Below are 21,142 nucleotides of genomic sequence, written 5' to 3'. Positions count from 1 at the left end.
CAAATAACACATACATATACATTTATTTACAAAAAACATTTTTTTAATTGTTTTATTTAATGAATGTTGGTCTCAGGATTGGTTCACCCCCTTTCTATGACAAAGTTGGTTTAAGAATAATAAGTATTTTCTATTTGATGGATCATTAGAATTTTTCGAGGCTAGTTTTAATAAATATGGCTGTAAACTCTTAAAAACCAGTTTCATCTCTGAAAGTGTTTCATTAAAGTTAAGGTATAGGGTAACTGGTGTCACATATTCGTCAAAAATCCAACTGTTTTCCATAATATATCTTTCTATATACAAATCAGTGACTGCCAATTGCCTCACACCATATAAAAATTGTTGCGGCTTCTAAAAACAGCCTGTCAGTTTGATTACCCCAAAATAAAATTTGGGCATACTTACGAGAAAATTCCCTAATGCTACATTTTAGATGATGCATATTCAACACAAACACACTTTTTACTATTTGCTTACAAAGTGGACACAATATTTCATCTTTGTAGATAATATTTGATAAAAAAGAGTACATCCCATAAGAATTATTCATATATCTAAGGCAGCCATAATTATGATAATCAAATTTCCCTGTACATTTTTTACTCAACAAAATTTTGGCAGATAATGTAAACATACATTGAGGACAAATACTGTGACCACATCCAACCATATAATCATCAAACATAAAAACCATGTCACCTGACCCATTCAAATCTAAACAAATGGGGCAAGATACAATTTGATGACGAATAACATTTTTCTTAACAGTTTTAAGGGAACCGTGTTTAATTGATATATCAATGACAACGTCCTTATTATCAGGTCCCCAGAGTCGGTTGAACACCAGGTTTGTTTGATATTTTTTCAAAAATGGTATTTTAACCAGGAATGTAGAATTATTCTTAGTTTCAAAACACTCGTCTTGTCTAAAATCATGTTCATTTTCAAACAGATTTATATCACTATCAATTGATCTGATATTTGGTGAACAATTAAATATAATAGTTAACGATGCCTTTTCTGCTTCTGTCATAATTTCTATGATGTTTCTCACTTTGATATTCTGCTGTAATCTTGACCTTGTAGAAGAAATCTTGCAAGTCAAAAAAAGTTGGTAACCTCTTGAGTTTTTTGAATTTGATATTTTGTATGTATTTTTTTTAAATGTCTTCTCTTTTGACATTTCCCCAGGGATAATTCCATATTAAACCTAGAAGAAATATGAAAGATAACATTAATATTAATTAAAAAAAAAGGAAGAAATGGAGTTGTAAGGAAGGAGAAAAAAGCTCTTTATTCCACAGTTAACTATTCTAAAAAAAAAGCACTTTTCTTGGGTTTGGTGTGTAGAAAATGTCTGAAAAGTGATAGGGTAAATAAGAGTAGGATGGAAGTAGTAGTAGTGGTATAAGGGTAAAGATAAAATTTCTTCAATTAGTAACTGCGGTCTCTCTTACCTCAATCAGTTCATAAAGTTTTAGGGAACCTATCTAAACCCACTGACTGGTTCATTCTGTTGTCAGGATTAAATCATCACACAACAACAATTGACCAGGGAGGGTGGAGGAGGTCTTATTTATGTTAATGACACTGTCCTGTTTTTTTTTGTCATAAAGGGGGGCCTATGAAAAAAAATATTATATAAATTAGGAGGTTTAACTGTTCTTTTCATTGTTATGATGTCTTTGACATAATTTTGTTTACAATTTTAACTCTGACACCAAAGGAGTAGACCTGTCTAGAAAAATTTACAATTGCTGGCAAATATTCTCTTTCCCAGTTTCCACCAGCCAATCCACACCCAATTAACGATGGAAAAATTACCAAACTGTATTTTCCATTAGATACTTGCACTGCTAATTTATTTAGACCTTCATTAAACCAATAAATCCTGTTTGGGGATGTATCTCTTAAAAGGCCAGATAAAAGTTGATGATCGAAAGGTTCTAAATATCTAGGATTTCTTCCTTTAGGTCCAGCATCAACATACACGACTGTAACTGCTGTATGAGTCTTTTATTATAAAGGTTTTGATTTTTCTCCTTCCCCATATAAAACTGCCCAAAAACATTTACAACTACTGGTCCCTTTGTTACATTGTTAGGATGACAAATCTCAATATTTCCTGGTTGAGGTCTATCATCAAGCATAGCACGGTTTAGAGTGCCTATTCCCCGGCGTCGTGTATAAGAACCACAGTATGGATATATCTCGGCAAGAATCTGAGAAAGTCCATTAGATTTAACAGCTACACAGTTGAGTATTTGTACAAGCGCTATATTGGGGCTTCTATATGCAGGGTCAGTAATGTCTCCATTAATAAACTCCAAGTTATCTACAAAGAAGAAAGAAACATTGGTTAAACCATTACAGTCCATAATTATCTTCTATATAATAATGCATTAAATATTAGTTGTCCTGTCCTGTCCTAGTCATAAAAGACAATTAACATACTACAAAAATTAATGTATTCCATATTTTTTTATTTATTTAATTAACAAATATCTTTACAATCTTTTGCTCTCCTTTTTTTAATGATTTATCAAGTAATTTAAAGAATATGTTCGAAATTTCACATGACACAGTAGAACTATTGGTTGCCAAAGAATATATTTTTAAGAGATTAGGATGTGTTTGATTACCTTTCTTGATAAATTCCTCCATTTCAGTCCAATAGTTTGTGAATTACTTCAAATATTTTCAGTTGTATTTGTCATGACCGTGTTTGTATTATAATATATAAAACAAAAACTGTTGTATAATATATAGTTATGATATATTTAATATATATACGTTTTTCTTTTTTTATACCTTCTATCAAAATTTCATAAGACTTATAAGGATTGGGTTTGGTATCCGTTTTCAAGTTGGGATTATATCATAAATAATTAAAAAATGGAAGTCATTAAGGGGAAAAACAAATTGACTAATCCTGATGAATGTGAAACACTAAATAATAGAATATCTAATCATATTCGTTTTACATTTAATACCCACAAACGTTATTTAGGGAAAGGTGCCTATGGTAAAGTTGATCTTGTTCAAGTACCTACTATTGAACTTCTTGATCCTAGATTACCGCATCAAATACATGTGTTTCAAAATATTTACCCACACACGGCTTCCAAACTTTTTAAATCTTCTAAGAAGAAGCACAAACGAGGAAAAAAGTATCTACAAACATTTGTGGCTCGAAAGAGTTTTCGCCGGAAAAGGGATTTTTTAATGGTGATTGAAAACATTGCACGTCTTGATGATAATATCCGAAAGGCATTCTTTGTTCAAGTGTATCGTGTGTTTATGGTCGAAACTGCCTATAATGTAATACACTGTCCACAAGGTAAATTTCTAGAGTCATCACAATCTACTGAAGTTCCTCATTCTTTGTATAATATTGAGTATAAATGTCCTTTCAAATCTAAATCTATAGGCTACTTTATCGAAATGGAATACTTAAAACCACGCGATTGGATCCTACTAAGGAAAAAAGTCGAGTTATTGAAAAATGGTCAGTTTTGTCGTCAACAATTGCTTACTACAGTTCTTAGACAGCTTATTGATGTTCAATTAGTCTTATATAATACTATTGACAAATATATATCAGGTACTTACTTCGATATTAATCCTCAAAATGTAATGTATCCAATGATAACATTCATCGAATTAAATTAATTGATTACAGAGGCCTTTTTCTTCCTTCTTTAAATATATTTTCTATAATCACAGAACCAATGCCGGCATTTCATTCCGAAGATATCTGCGATGTCTTTTCTAAACAAATATCTAAATCAAAACTCAATTATTAAAGATATGTTCAATATCTTTCTAACCGATATTTTACACGTTTGCCCAAAGGAGATAAATACAGCGTCATTCCTACTATGTATGGTATCATTGTAGCCGTGACAATGTGTGTGATGTTAATGGGGTTGTGAAGGACGAGATAAAGTACGACACATTTTAAGAAAAATTATTCACTCATATAATCAAACATTGATTATGAATGATGTCTATAAAAGTCAAGAGATACAAAAAAATATTATAGAATTGCTTAAAACCTCAAACATCGTTGAAAACCTAACCCTTTAGAGAAAAAATGAATGCCAATTTTGATTTCGATAATATGGAATTAGATAATCTTGATACTTTAATGGAACCTCTCTTACAGTACATTTCACCAGAACACCTTTTAAACACAGTCCATCCGAATTTATCAATATACTAGAGAGTTGAAAAATGGCGTCAACTGGAAAAAAGTAGGAATGTAGCATGTTGCTATAAATGTCAATCAAATAAACCACTACACCTCCTCCAAAACCAACATTACGAAGACTTGCAGATGAGTCAATCGAATCTCATCACTTTTGTGATGACTTTATTAAAAAATGACGATTTATGTTTATTCCAATAAACTCTTCAACTCATCTACTAACTTGTATATAACACAAAATAAAAAGAAATATAAAACTATAGCCTATGTCATTCCAATAAATTCATTTAACATTGATTGTGAAATTGTAAATTTTAATAATGCCCATAAACACAAACAACAACAACAACAACAACAAAAGTATAAAATTGTTTTGCCTCATTTACAATATGTTATAATTTGGTACTTACACAAATCTTATGTTCCTATTGACCAGGTAAATTTCAACAATTAGTGAGTGTAGCTTCTACTTTATTATTCAGAATTAATACAGAAAAAGGAAACGGAAAACTCCCATCCTTAGAAACATGTATATCATCCATGTTAACTTCTGTTTTTGGGCATTCACTACCTTTCCTGATGCCATCTTTTATCAAACTCATCTATCAAATTCCACATATTGTAATAGAATGGGATAATGAAAAGATTTTATCACATCAGTTGCTAAAAGAAGGAACCAAAATTTATTTTCACCACAAATATTTAAGGCATTTGATATGGATATATGTTAATTATACTATTGTTGTACAAGAGTCATGGGTTTATAACCTTTAAGATAATTGCTTAAAAAGTATCAGTTGTTCCCGCCTGTTTATCCCACTATGAGAGACGCAGCACACGCCCACATAATTAGTTCCTGGATGAAAGATTCAAATTAAACATTCTCTACATAACCCCCTTTTTCTCTACCTTATCCTCTGGCCTGATCATTATTGTTCTCATCTGTGGTGGAGCCTGAGAGTTTCAAGTGTAGACATACGACCCAATAAGCTCAACCTTCGCAAGCACAAGTGACATTAGATAAAGCGTGGAAAATCTTGAGATCATGAGAAAATGGAGACCACAGAGTCCTCCCTTGTCAAATGAGTGGGAGGTATTGATGAAACTAAAAGGTATATGGAACTAAACATAGAACATTTAATTATATATATATATATATATATATATATATATATATATATATATATATATATATATATATATATATATATTAGTATATTTTGGTAGCAGTCTTTCCTGTAGACATATATTATTAAATATGACCGAAAAAGTAAGATTAATAATTCTAACACGAATTTTCTCAATCTTTCGTACATTACGCTTCACTGTTGGAGGTAAATCAAAAATCACTTCTCCAAAATTCATTTTTATTTCTAGTCTGACGCGACACGGGCGCGTTTCGTAAAACTTATTACATTTTCAAAGACTTCACAAATACACAACTGATTAGAACTTACGTATCTCTGATTTTATATCTACATTTGAGTGAGGTGGGAGGGGTGATGTGGCATTAACACAAGACAGAACAAGAGGGGATATTAATAGGGTATTAAAAGTATCAACACAAGACAGAACAGAAACAATGGGTATTTGAATAGAAGTGTTTGTAGAAAGCCTATTGGTCCATATTTCTTGATGCTTCTATATTGGAGCGGAGTCTTGAGGTGGGTAGAATATAGTTGTGCAATAATTGGCTGTTGATTGCTGGTGTTGACTTCTTGATGTGTAGTGCCTCGCAAACGTCAAGCCGCCTGCTATCGCTGTATCTATCGATGATTTCTGTGTTGTTTACTAGGATTTCTCTGGCGATGGTTTGGTTATGGGAAGAGATTATATGTTCCTTAATGGAGCCCTGTTGCTTATGCATCGTTAAACGCCTAGAAAGAGATGTTGTTGTCTTGCCTATATACTGGGTTTTTTGGAGCTTACAGTCCCCAAGTGGGCATTTGAAGGCATAGACGACGTTAGTCTCTTTTAAAGCGTTCTGTTTTGTGTCTGGAGAGTTTCTCATGAGTAGCCTGGCCGTTTTTCTGGTTTTATAGTAAATCGTCAGTTGTATCCGCTGATTTTTGTCTGTAGGGATAACGTTTCTATTAACAATATCTTTCAGGACCCTTTCCTCCGTTTTATGAGCTGTGGAAAAGAAGTTCCTGTAAAATAGTCTAATAGGGGGTATAGGTGTTGTGTTAGTTGTCTCTTCAGAGGTTGCATGGCTTTTCACTTTCCTTCTTATGATGTCTTCGATGAAACCATTGGAGAAGCCGTTATTGACTAGGACCTGCCTTACCCTACAGAGTTCTTCGTCGACTTCCTTCCATTCTGAGCTGTGGCTGAGAGCACGGTCGACGTATGCGTTAACAACACTCCTCTTGTACCTGTCAGGGCAGTCGCTGTTGGCATTTAGGTACATTCCTATGAGACACAAAGAAGGTCACTACCAAAGATACCTTACAAGCAGAACTTATTGCAGAAGGAGGAAAGAATCGAGGCAACTACAGAAGCACCATACTGTCCCCCGAGCTTAAAGCGGCAGCTAAAAGCCTTCGTGAGAACAAGGAGATAGTTGTCAGGAGAGGTGACAAGTCGCCAATATATGTCACTCTTAAAAAAGATGAATATCTGGCGAAAATGAACATCATACTCTCTGACCAAACTAAGTTCCAAAGGGTAACGAAGGACACTACAGCCGAATTAAAAGCAAAGGTCAACAAACTGATCGAAACTGTGAACGCCAAGAAATCCGGACTCCACCTGCCAAAGATCATTGGGGAATATAAACCTGGATATGCGTATGGAAATGTCAAGACGCACAAGCCTGGAAACCCACTTCGGCCAATCATTAGCCAGATACCCACACCCACATACAGACTGGCGAAGCGACTCAACGGCCTGCTGACTCCTTATGTTCCTTGCGCCTTCAGCCTGAAGTCTCCAAAGGAATTTGTGGACTTACTGCTGGGCACACGGGCCACAGGGATAAGAGCCTCGTTGGACGTAGAATCGCTGTTTACCAACGTACCTGTGGACGAGACAATCGGAATGATAGCCGACAGAGTGTATCGTGATAATATGTATCGTGATAAAAATGTAATAATATTTGAAGTAATTCACAAACTATTGGACTGAAATGGAGGAATTTATCAAGAAAGGTAATCAAACACATCCTAATCTCTTAAAAATATATTCTTTGGCAACCAATAGTTCTACTGTGTCATGTGAAATTTCGAACATATTCTTTAAATTACTTGATAAATCATTAAAAAAAAGGAGAGCAAAAGATTGTAAAGATATTTGTTAATTAAATAAATAAAAAAATATGGAATACATTAATTTTTGTAGTATGTTAATTGTCTTTTATGACTAGGACAGGACAGGACAACTAATATTTAATGCATTATTATATAGAAGATAATTATGGACTGTAATGGTATAACCAATGTTTCTTTCTTCTTTGTAGATAACTTGGAGTTTATTAATGGAGACATTACTGACCCTGCATATAGAAGCCCCAATATAGCGCTTGTACAAATACTCAACTGTGTAGCTGTTAAATCTAATGGACTTTCTCAGATTCTTGCCGAGATATATCCATACTGTGGTTCTTATACACGACGCCGGGGAATAGGCACTCTAAACCGTGCTATGCTTGATGATAGACCTCAACCAGGAAATATTGAGATTTGTCATCCTAACAATGTAACAAAGGGACCAGTAGTTGTAAATGTTTTTGGGCAGTTTTATATGGGGAAGGAGAAAAATCAAAACCTTTATAATAAAAGACTCATACAGCAGTTACAGTCGTGTATTGTTGATGCTGGACCTAAAGGAAGAAATCCTAGATATTTAGAACCTTTCGATCATCAACTTTTATCTGGCCTTTTAAGAGATACATCCCCAAACAGGATTTATTGGTTTAATGAAGGTCTAAATAAATTAGCAGTGCAAGTATCTAATGGAAAATACAGTTTGGTAATTTTTCCATCGTTAATTGGGTGTGGATTGGCTGGTGGAAACTGGGAAAGAGAATATTTGCCAGCAATTGTAAATTTTTCTAGACAGGTCTACTCCTTTGGTGTCAGAGTTAAAATTGTAAACCAAATTATGTCAAAGACATCATAACAATGAAAAGAACAGTTAAACCTCCTAATTTATATAAATATTTTTTTTTCATAGGCCCCCCTTTATGACAAAAAAAAACAGGACAGTGTCATTAACATAAATAAGACCTCCTCCACCCTCCCTGGTCAATTGTTGTTGTGTGATGATTTAATCCTGACAACAGAATGAACCAGTCAGTGGGTTTAGATAGGTTCCCTAAAACTTTATGAACTGATTGAGGTAAGAGAGACCGCAGTTACTAATTGAAGAAATTTTATCTTTACCCTTATACCACTACTACTACTTCCATCCTACTCTTATTTACCCTATCACTTTTCAGACATTTTCTACACACCAAACCCAAGAAAAGTGCTTTTTTTTAGAATAGTTAACTGTGGAATAAAGAGCTTTTTTCTCCTTCCTTACAACTCCATTTCTTCCTTTTTTTTAATTAATATTAATGTTATCTTTCATATTTCTTCTAGGTTTAATATGGAATTATCCCTGGGGAAATGTCAAAAGAGAAGACATTTAAAAAAAATACATACAAAATATCAAATTCAAAAAACTCAAGAGGTTACCAACTTTTTTAGGCATGTCAAGAGGAGTACTGGCCTGTACTCCTCTTGACATGCCTGAAAGTATTCTGAGGAAACTACTCCAAGCTTGTACTAAAGAGGCACCCTTCTTGAGCCCGGATGGGCACATGTATAAGCAAGTAGATGGGGTCGCCATGGGTTCTCCCCTAGGTGTCCTGTTTGCAAACTTCTACATGGGTACCATCGAGCAAAAAGTCTTAGTCGACATGAACTTGAAACCGGCCATATACTGCAGGTATGTTGACGACATTTTAACACAGGTACCTGATGTCAGACATCTGCAGGAGCTGAACGAGGCATTTGAGCAGAGTTCCGTGCTGCGTTTCACTTACGAGACGGAAAAGGATGGGAAGCTGCCTTTTCTAGATGTAACAGTCATGGAAAAGGGCGGAGGTTTCCACACTGCAGTCTACACTAAGGAAACAAACATAGGAATGTGCCTAAATGCCAACAGCGACTGCCCTGACAGGTACAAGAGGAGTGTTGTTAACGCATACGTCGACCGTGCTCTTAGCCACAGCTCAGAAAGGAAGCAAGTCGACGAAGAACTCTGTAGGGTAAGGCAGGTCCTAGTCAATAACGGCTTCTCCAATGGTTTCATCGAAGACATCATAAGAAGGAAAGTGAAAAGCCATGCAACCTCTGAAGAGACAACTAACACACACCTATACCCCCTATTAGACTATTTTACAGGAACTTCTTTTCCACAGCTCATAAAACGGAGGAAAGGGTCCTGAAAGATATTGTAATAGAAACGTTATCCCTACAGACAAAAATCAGAGGATACAACTGACGATTTACTATAAAACCAGAAAAACGGCCAGCCTACTCATGAGAAACTCTCCAGACACAAAACTGAACGCTTTAAAAGAGACTAACGTCGTCTATGCCTTCAAATGCCCACTTGGGGACTGTAAGCTCCAAAAATCCCAGTATATAGGCAAGACAACAACATCTCTTTCTAGGCGTTTAACGATGCATAAGCAAGAGGGCTCCATTAAGGAACATATAATCTCTTCCCATAACCAAACCATCGCCAGAGAAATCCTAGTAAACAACACAGAAATCATCGATAGATACAGCGATAGCAGGCGGCTTGACGTTTGCGAGGCACTACACATCAAGAAGTCAACACCAGCAATCAACAGCCAATTATTGCACAACTATATTCTACCCACCTCAAGACTCCACTCCAATATAGAAGCATCAAGAAATATGGACCAATAGGCTTTCTACAAACACTTCTATTCAAATACCCATTGTTTCTGTTCTGTCTTGTGTTGATACTTTTAATACCCTATTAATATCCCCTCCTGTTCTGTCTTGTGTTAATGCCACATCACCCTTCCCACCTCACTCAAATGTAGATATAATATCAGAGAGACGTAAGTTCTAATCAGTTGTGTATTTGTGAAGTCTTTGAAAATGTAATAAGTTTTACGAAACGCGCCCGTGTCGCGTCAGACTAGAAATAAAAATAAAAATGAATTTTGGAGAAGTGATTTTTGATTTACCTCCAACAGTGAAGCATAATGTACGAAAGATTGAGAAAATTCGTGTTAGAATTATTAATCTTACTTTTTCGGTCATATTTAATATATATATATATATATATATATATATATATATATATATATATATATATATATATATACATATATATATATATATATTGAATGCCTTTTAATCTCTTCGCTGTGGTTCTCAAAACACACATACACGGCCGTAGTCCTAAGGGCCTGGGCTCGATTACTGTTCGAGGCAGAAACAAACATGCAGAGTTTCTTTCACCCTGATGAATTATATATATATATATATATATATATATATATATATATATAACTGAAAACTCACACCCCAGAAGTGACTCGAACCCATACTCCCAGGAGCCACGCAACTGGTATGTACAAGACGCCTTAATCCACTTGACCATCACGACCGGACGTAATGAGGTGATAGCCGAGGCTATTTGAACCACCCCACCGCCGGCACTCGGATAGTAATCTTGGGCATAGCATTTTACCAAATCACCTCATTCTTTGGGGCACACGTGAGGAACACAAATGCGAACAAGCCTGAATGGTCCCCAGGACAATATGCAACTGAAAACTCACACCCCAGAAGTGACTCGAACCCATACTCCCAGGAGCCACGCAACTGGTATGTACAAGACGCCCTAATCCACTTGACCATCACGACCGGACATAATGAGGTGATAGCCGAGGCTAGTTGAACCACACCACCGCCGGCACTCGGATAGTAATCTTGGGCATAGCATTTTACCAAATCACCTCATTCTTTGGGGCACATGTGAGGAACACAAATGCGAACAAGCCTGAATGGTCCCCAGGACAATATGCAACTGAAAACTCACACCCCAGAAGTGACTCGAACCCATACTCCCAGGAGCCACACAACTGGTATGTACAAGACGCCTTAATCCACTTGACCATCACGACCGGACATAATGAGGTGATAGCCGAGGCTAGTTGAACCACACCACCGCCGGCACTCGGATAGTAATCTTGGGCATAGCATTTTACCAAATCACCTCATTCTTTGGGGCACACGTGAGGAACACAAATGCGAACAAGCCTGAATGGTCCCCAGGACAATATGCAACTGAAAACTCACACCCCAGAAGTGACTCGAACCCATACTCCCAGTGCCGGCGGTGGGGTGGTTCAAATAGCCTCGGCTATCACCTCATTATGTCCGGTCGTGATGGTCAAGTGGATTAAGGCGTCTTGTACATACCAGTTGCGTGGATCCTGGGAGTATGGGTTCGAGTCACTTCTGGGGTGTGAGTTTTCAGTTGCATATTGTCCTGGGGACCATTCAGGCTTGTTCGCATTTGTGTTCCTCACGTGTGCCCCAAAGAATGAGGTGATTTGGTAAAATGCTATGCCCAAGATTACTATCCGAGTGCCGGCGGTGGGGTGGTTCAAATAGCCTCGGCTATCACCTCATTATGTCCGGTCGTGATGGTCAAGTGGATTAAGGCGTCTTGTACATACCAGTTGCGTGGCTCCTGGGAGTATGGGTTCGAGTCACTTCTGGGGTGTGAGTTTTCAGTTGCATATTGTCCTGGGGACCATTCAGGCTTGTTCGCATTTGTGTTCCTCACGTGTGCCCCAAAGAATGCGGTGATTTGGTAAAATGCTATGCCCAAGATTACTATCCGAGTGCCGGCGGTGGGGTGGTTCAAATAGCCTCGGCTATCACCTCAATATGTCCGGTCGTGATGGTCAAGTGGATTAAGGCGTCTTTTACATACCAGTTGCGTGGCTCCTGGGAGTATGGGTTCGAGTCACTTCTGGGGTGTGAGTTTTCAGTTATATATATATATATATATATATATATAAATATATATATATATTCATCAGGGTGAAAGAAACTCTTCATGTTTGTTTCTGCCTAGAACAGTAATCGAGCCCAGGCCCTTAGGACTACGGCCGTGTATGTGTGTTTTGAGAACCACAGCGAAGAGAATAAAAGGCATTCAATATATATATATAATTAAATGTTCTATGTTTAGTTCCATATACCTTTTAGTTTCATCAATACCTCCCACTCATTTGACAAGGGAGGACTCTGTGGTCTCCATTTTCTCATGTTCTCAAGATTTTCCACGCTTTATCTAATGTCACTTGTGCTTGCGAAGGTTGAGCTTATTGGGTCGTATGTCTACACTTGAAACTCTCAGGCTCCACCACAGATGAGAACAATAATGATCAGGCCAGAGGATAAGGTAGAGAAAAAGGGGGTTATGTAGAGAATGTTTAATTTGAATCTTTCATCCAGGAACTAATTATGTGGGCGTGTGCTGCATCTCTCATAGTGGGATAAACAGGCGGGAACAACTGATACTTTTTAAGCAATTATCTTAAAGGTTATAAACCCATGACTCTTGTACAACAATAGTATAATTAACATATATCCATATCAAATGCCTTAAATATTTGTGGTGAAAATAAATTTTGGTTCCCTTCTTTTAGCAACTGATGTGATAAAATCTTTTCATTATCCCATTCTATTACAATATGTGGAATTTGATAGATGAGTTTGATAAAAGATGGCATCAGGAAAGGTAGTGAATGCCCAAAAACAGAAGTTAACATGGATGATATACATGTTTCTAAGGATGGGAGTTTTCCGTTTCCTTTTTCTGTATTAATTCTGAATAATAAAGTAGAAGCTACACTCACTAATTGTTGAAATTTTACCTGGTCAATAGGAACATAAGATTTGTGTAAGTACCAAATTATAACATATTGTAAATGAGGCAAAAATTTTTTATACTTTTGTTGTTGTTGTTGTTGTTGTTTGTGTTTATGGGCATTATTAAAATTTACAATTTCACAATCAATGTTAAATGAATTTATTGGAATGACATAGGCTATAGTTTTATATTTCTTTTTATTTTGTGTTATATACAAGTTAGTAGATGAGTTGAAGAGTTTATTGGAATAAACATAAATCGTCATTTTTTAATAAAGTCATCACAAAAGTGATGAGATTCGATTGACTCATCTGCAAGTCTTCGTAATGTTGGTATTTGGAGGAGGTGTAGTGGTTTATTTGATTGGTGACATTTATAGCAACATGCTACATTCCTACTTTTTTCCAGTTGACGCCATTTTTCAACTCTCTGGTATATTGATAAATTCGGATGGACTGTGTTTAAAAGGTGTTCTGGAGAAATGTACTGTAAAAGAGGTTCCATTAAAGTATCAAGATTATCTAATTCCATATTATCGAAATCAAAATTGGCATTCATTTTTTCTCTAAAGGGTTAGGTTTTCAACGATGTTTGAGGTTTTAATCAATTCTATAATATTTTTTTGTATTTCTTGACTTTTATAGACATCATTCATAATCAGTGGAGTGAATAATTTTTCTTAAAATGTGTCGTACTTTATCTCGTCCTTCACAACCCCTTATTAACATCACACACATTGTCACGGCTACAATGATACCATACATAGTAGGAATGACGCTGTATTTATCTCCTTTGGGCAAACGTTTAAAATATCGGTTAGAAAGATATTGAACATATCTTTTATAATTGAGTTTTGATTTAGATATTTGTTTAGAAAAGACATCGCAGATATCTTCGGAATGAAATGCCGGCATTGGTTCTGTGATTATAGAAAATATATTTAAAGAAGGAAGAAAAAGGCCTCTGTAATCAATTAATTTAATTCGATGAATGTTATCATTGGATACATATACATTTTGAGGATTAATATCGAAGTAAGTTCCTGATATATATTTGTCAATAGTATTATATAAGACTAATTGAACATCAATAAGCTGTCTAAGAACTGTAGTAAGCCATTGTTGACGACAAAACTGACCATTTTTCAATAACTCGACTTTTTTCCTTAGTAGGATCCAATCGCGTGGTTTTAAGTATTCCATTTCGATAAAGTAGCCTATAGATTTAGATTTGAAAGGACATTTATACTCAATATTATACAAAGAATGAGGAACTTCAGTAGATTGTGATGACTCTAGAAATTTACCTTGTGGACAGTGTATTACATTATAGGCAGTTTCGACCATAAACACACGATACACTTGAACAAAGAATGCCTTTCGGATATTATCATCAAGACGTGCAATGTTTTCAATCACCATTAAAAAATCCCTTTTCCAGCGAAAACTCTTTCGAGCCACAAATGTTTGTAGATACTTTTTTCCTCGTTTGTGCTTCTTCTTAGAAGATTTAAAAAGTTTGGAAGCTGTGTGTGGGTAAATATTTTGAAACACATGTATTTGATGCGGTAATCTAGGATCAAGAAGTTCAATAGTAGGTACTTGAACAAGATCAACTTTACCATAGGCACCTTTCCCTAAATAACGTTTGTGGGTATTAAATGTAAAACGAATATGATTAGATATTCTATTATTTAGTGTTTCACATTCATCAGGATTAGTCAATTTGTTTTTCCCCTTAATGACTTCCATTTTTTAATTATTTATGATATAATCCCAACTTGAAAACGGATACCAAACCCAACCCTTATAAGTCTTATGAAATTTTGATAGAAGGTATAAAAAAAGAAAAACGTATATATATTAAATATATCATAACTATATATTATACAACAGTTTTTGTTTTTCATATATTATAATACAAACACGGTCATGACAAATACAACTGAAAATATTTGAAGTAATTCACAAACTATTGGACTGAAATGGAGGAATTTATCAAGAAAGGTAATCAAACACATCCTAATCTCTTAAAAATATATTCTTTGGCAACCAATAGTTCTAGTGTGTCATGTGAAATTTCGAACATATTCTTTAAATTACTTGATAAATCATTAAAAAAAAGGAGAGCAAAAGATTGTAAAGATATTTGTTAATTAAATAAATAAAAAAATATGGAATACATTAATTTTTGTAGTATGTTAATTGTCTTTTATGACTAGGACAGGACAGGACAACTAATATTTAATGCATTATTATATAGAAGATAATTATGGACTGTAATGGTATAACCAATGTTTCTTTCTTCTTTGTAGATAACTTGGAGTTTATTAATGGAGACATTACTGACCCTGCATATAGAAGCCCCAATATAGCGCTTGTACAAATACTCAAATGTGTAGCTGTTAAATCTAATGGACTTTCTCAGATTCTTGCCGAGATATATCCACACTGTGGTTCTTATACACGACGCCGGGGAATAGGCACTCTAAACCGTGCTATGCTTGATGATAAACCTCAACCAGGAAATATTGAGATTTGTCATCCTAACAATGTAACAAAGGGACCAGTAGTTGTAAATGTTTTTGGGCAGTTTTATATGGGGAAGGAGAAAAATCAAAACCTTTATACTAAAAGACTCATACAGCAGTTACAGTCGTGTATTGTTGATGCTGGACCTAAAGGAAGAAATCCTAGATATTTAGAACCTTTCGATCATCAACTTTTATCTGGCCTTTTAAGAGATACATCCCCAAACACGATTTATTGGTTTAATGAAGGTCTAAATAAATTAGCAGTGCAAGTATCTAATGGAAAATACAGTTTGGTAATTTTTCCATCGTTAATTGGGTGTGGATTGGCTGGTGGAAACTGGGAAAGAGAATATTTGCCAGCAATTGTAAATTTTTCTAGACAGGTCTACTCCTTTGGTGTCAGAGTTAAAATTGTAAACAAAATTATGTCAAAGACATCATAACAATGAAAAGAACAGTTAAACCTCCTAATTTATATAAATATTTTTTTTCATAGGCCCCCCTTTATGACAAAAAAAAAAACAGGACAGTGTCATTAACATAAATAAGACCTCCTCCACCCTCCCTGGTCAATTGTTGTTGTGTGATGATTTAATCCTGACAACAGAATGAACCAGTCAGTGGGTTTAGATATGTTCCCTAAAACTTTATGAACTGATTGAGGTAAGAGAGACCGCAGTTACTAATTGAAGAAATTTTATCTTTACCCTTATACCACTACTACTACTTCCATCCTACTCTTATTTACCCTATCACTTTTCAGACATTTTCTACACACCAAACCCAAGAAAAGTGCTTTTTTTTTTAGAATAGTTAACTGTGGAATAAAGAGCTTTTTTCTCCTTCCTTACAACTCCATTTCTTCCCTTTTTTTTAATTAATATTAATGTTATCTTTCATATTTCTTCTAGGTTTATTATGGAATTATCCCTGGGGAAATGTCAAAAGAGAAGACATTTAAAAAAAATACATACAAAATATCAAATTCAAAAAACTCAAGAGGTTACCAACTTTTTTTGACTTGCAAGATTTCTTCTACAAGGTCAAGATTACAGCAGAATATCAAAGTGAGAAACATCATAGAAATTATGACAGAAGCAGAAAAGGCATCGTTAACTATTATATTTAATTGTTCACCAAATATCAGATCAATTGATAGTGACATAAATCTGTTTGAAAATGAACATGATTTTAGACAAGACGAGTGTTTTGAAACTAAGAATAATTCTACATTCCTGGTTAAAATACCATTTTTGAAAAAATATCAAACAAACCTGGTGTCCAACCGACTCTGGGGACCTGATAATAAGGACGTTGTCATTGATATATCAATTAAACACGGTTCCCTTAAAACTGTTAAGAAAAATGTTATTCGTCATCAAATTGTATCTTGCCCCATTTGTTTACATATGAATGGGTCAGGTGACATGGTTTTTATGTTTGATGATTATATGGTTGGATGTGGTCACAGTATTTGTCCTCAATGTATGTTTACATTATCTGCCAAAATTTTGTTGAGTAAAAAATCTACAGGGAAATTTGATTATCATAATTATGGCTGCCTTAGATATATGAATAATTCTTATGGGATGTACTCTTTTTTATCAAATATTATCTACAAAGATGAAATATTGTGTCCACTTTGTAAGCAAATAGTAAAAAGTGTGTTTGTGTTGAATATGCATCATCTAAAATGTAGCATTAGGGAATTTTCTCGTAAGTATGCCCAAATTTTATTTTGGGGTAATCAAACTGACAGGCTGTTTTTAGAAGCCGCAACAATTTTTATATATGGTGTGAAGCAATTGGCAGTCACTGATTTGTATATAGAAAGATATTTTATGGAAAACAGTTGGATTTTTGACGAATATGTGACACCAGTTACCCTATACCTTAACTTTAATGAAACACTTTCAGAGATGAAACTGGTTTTTAAGAGTTTACAGCCATATTTATTAAAACTAGCCTCGAAAAATTCTAATGATCCATCAAATAGAAAATACTTATTATTCTTAAACCAACTTTGTCATAGAAAGGGGGGTGAACCAATACTGAGACCAACATTCATTAAATAAAACAATTAAAAAAATGTTTTTTGTAAATAAATGTATATGTATGTGTTATTTGTACCTCTGTTTGGGTTTCAATCAGAGGGCATCAATTTCTAAAGGAAAATATGTAGATGTAAAAACTCTGGTTCGAAAAAGTTAAAATGTCATCCTTACCACATTTCCATATCATATTTTTATTCATTTTATATATTTTTGTTTCTTTTTTTTATGATGATGATGATGATGATGCTGATGAGAAGGAGGAGGGTGTAATTATTTATTTTTTATGTTTTCTCATTTGAAACTGTGTTGTAAAAAAATCCAGTAGTTAGTTGGTTGAAGCTGTAGATGGTTAGATACATTATCCAAATCTGTATCTACAGTAGTTTTTAGTCCATCTGTGAGCGTGTTTTGACTCAAGGTTGTGCAGTGTGCTCGCAGAGTAAATCTGAATCCTAAAACAAAGAAAAAAGTGTCCTTTTGTAAGTAAGTGTATGAAACATATGACCATAATGAAGGTGGGATTGTTGGTTACCACCAGCTCCATCCAATATAATGACACTGAGATTTATAATGCCTTTATTTCGCTGTTAACCTCTGTGAAGTGCTGGTACGCCACCACCAGAGATGACCTGGTTATATTTGGCCAGGGTTCTCTTTCTCTCTTTTCGTTGGTTTGGGAAAATTTGATATAATTACAGTTGTAATCACTAATAATTTGAAATTTATAATTTGAAATTGATGTTTTGAAAATTTAACTATAATGATGTTCATGCTGCATTTTCTTAATGATGTTCGTGCTGCATGAAATCAGCTCAAAAAAAAATAAATAAATAAATAAATAGCATACACCTTAACCTTTTAAGTTAATGTGTGTTTTTTTCAGAAGATGGGTGAGAGGGAAAAAGGCAAGAAGATCTTTATGCAGAGGTGTGCACAGTGTCACACTGTTGAATTAAACGGCAAGCACAAAACTAGACCCAATCTCAATGGCCTCTTCGGCCGCCAGACTGGTCAGGCTTCTGGCTATATTTACACTTTTGCCAACAAGGCCAAGAGTATCACGTGGGACAAAGATAATCTGGATATCTACTTGACCAACCCCAAGAAGTTTTTTCCAGGCACAAAGATGGTGTTCGTTGGTCTTAAGAAGAAGAATGAGCGTGCAGACTTGATTGCTTACCTGGAAACCTCCACCAAGTAGAGCAAGCAATAACTTTTTTGTGGTCTCACCAATTTAAATCAATAAATCATCCTGCTATCAAAATTTACTAAAAAAAAAAGTAGGGCAGTAAAAATTACAATAAGTTGCTCAAAGAGTGGAGGAGACAGCTGGTTGGCTGGAGTAGATGGCAGCACCGTGTCAGCTGAATTATATAAATATCAGTAGTCGCAGGCTACTCTCACATTTACATCCACTGACGGCCAACCAACACACGCTTCGCTGCTCTTCCATCCAAAGAATACGTGGTACGAGAAGCTCTCTTCAAGATGAACCTCAGGAAGGAGAAGAAGAAGAAGAAAAAGAACAAGAAGATACACGCTGCGCTGAAAAAAAACTTGAAACAATGCTTATTGATGTCACAGAAAGAACATCAAGCAGAACATCAACCTCCAGCAAAAGAATATTGATTAGAAAAAACTCTCAAACAGTTGAGGGCTGAAGTCAATTTATACAAGATGAACACCACCAACCTCAAGCAGAAGAATACTGATTTAATAAAAATTTTCGGACCGTTGAAGGCTGAAGTCAAAATTTTTAATCAATAAGGAATAAACTAAATACTAACACCAATTTTGGTGTAAGAACCCTGACCGACTTACTCAACACATTTGATGAACAATCTCTATAAATACCCACTATGGTGAACGTTTGCTGGCCACACCCACCACCACCAACCACTACACGCTACACTAACTGCTTCACGTACGTCAACGATAATGTCAGTTGAAGGTTGAAGTCAGAATAAACAAGATGACTAAAGGTGGGGAAGGGGAAGGGAGAGCAGCTGTATGCATGCATAAAATGACATTTTAGATAAAGTATTGAAAATCGTGTGATCAAACTCATGGCGGCGAAGTCCACCTAGTAATATAATAGCTGGTTGCCCGGAGCAGTACTGTGTCAGTTGAGCCATATATATATATTCGTTGCCGCCGGCCACTCTCACTCTTATATTACATCCACTGATGGCCAGCTTCGCTGCTCTTCCAAAGAAAAAGTGGTCCGAGAAGCTCTCTCCTCAGATAAACCCCAGGATGGAGAAAAGGACACAAGCTACGCTGAAAAAAAAACTTGAAACGATGCTGGGAAGAGGAAGAGGAGAAACTAATATTGAAGATAGAGCAAGAGTTGTTACAAATAATCCACGACATCAAGCTGAACAACACCGACCTCAAGCAGAACAACACCGACATCATCAAGCAGAACGAGACAATATTATTGAAGACAGACCAAGAGTTGTTACAATTATTCACCAAAATAATCACCAACATTAAGCAGAACAACACCGACATCAAGCAGAACAACACACTATTGAAGATGATAGAGCAAGAGTTGTTAGAAATAATCACCTACCTAAAGCAGAACAACACCAACCTCAAGCAGGAGATTGATGATTTAAAAAATGAAATTAAAGAGTTGGAAGGCTGAAGCAACCCGCCTTTCTTTTGAGGAATTGATATGTGCAACGACTTGTAAGTCATATTAATTTATAATGGGACCAAAGAGCCAATGTTATTCAAAACTCCCACACAGTGACTGACACAGTGACTGACGTGGGTATGGGTTGTCTATAAGAATTTTAAACAAGACGACTAAAGGCGGGAACTAAAAAAAAAAAAAACACCAACCTCAAACTGAACATCACCGACCTGAAGAAGAAGAATACAAACCTCTGGCAGGAGATTGCTGATTAAAAAAAAAAAATTCGAACAGTTGAAGGCTGCCTCATTTCATTTTTAATTCCACTGTAATTTTCACAAACTAAAAGTGTGTATGAATTATAAAATATATTGCTTTATTTTTTAATTTTGCCTTTATTATTGTAGTGTACATAGGTAGGGGAATGGGGCAGGACTGTATGGGGTTGACAAAAAATCGACATACAAGATATATATAGCTAGTGAGAAATTGCGGGTCTCGTAGTTAAAAATTTTCCACCTTTTAATTTCACTGTAATTTTTCACTAAATAAAAAGTGAGTCCAGAATGGGAACAGATGTATAATTAAAAAGTAAGATGATAATGTAAGTATGGCTGGCACTAGTTCCGGTGAGTGTCAGTACAAGTTGTCATATGTCGGTATTGTGAAGACTGTCTAGATACGTGAAGGTGACAGTATCATTGAATGTCCTGATACAAACTGTGATTGTAGTGGGGAGCTCACCCTTGAAGAGATGGAGAATTTGGTGGGCAGTGAACTGT

Source organism: Procambarus clarkii, chromosome 8 (genome assembly GCF_040958095.1).
Source record: "Procambarus clarkii isolate CNS0578487 chromosome 8, FALCON_Pclarkii_2.0, whole genome shotgun sequence".
In the NCBI taxonomy this organism is placed as follows: Eukaryota; Metazoa; Arthropoda; class Malacostraca; order Decapoda; family Cambaridae; genus Procambarus; species Procambarus clarkii.
Note: the sequence above shows the minus strand (reverse complement) of the source record.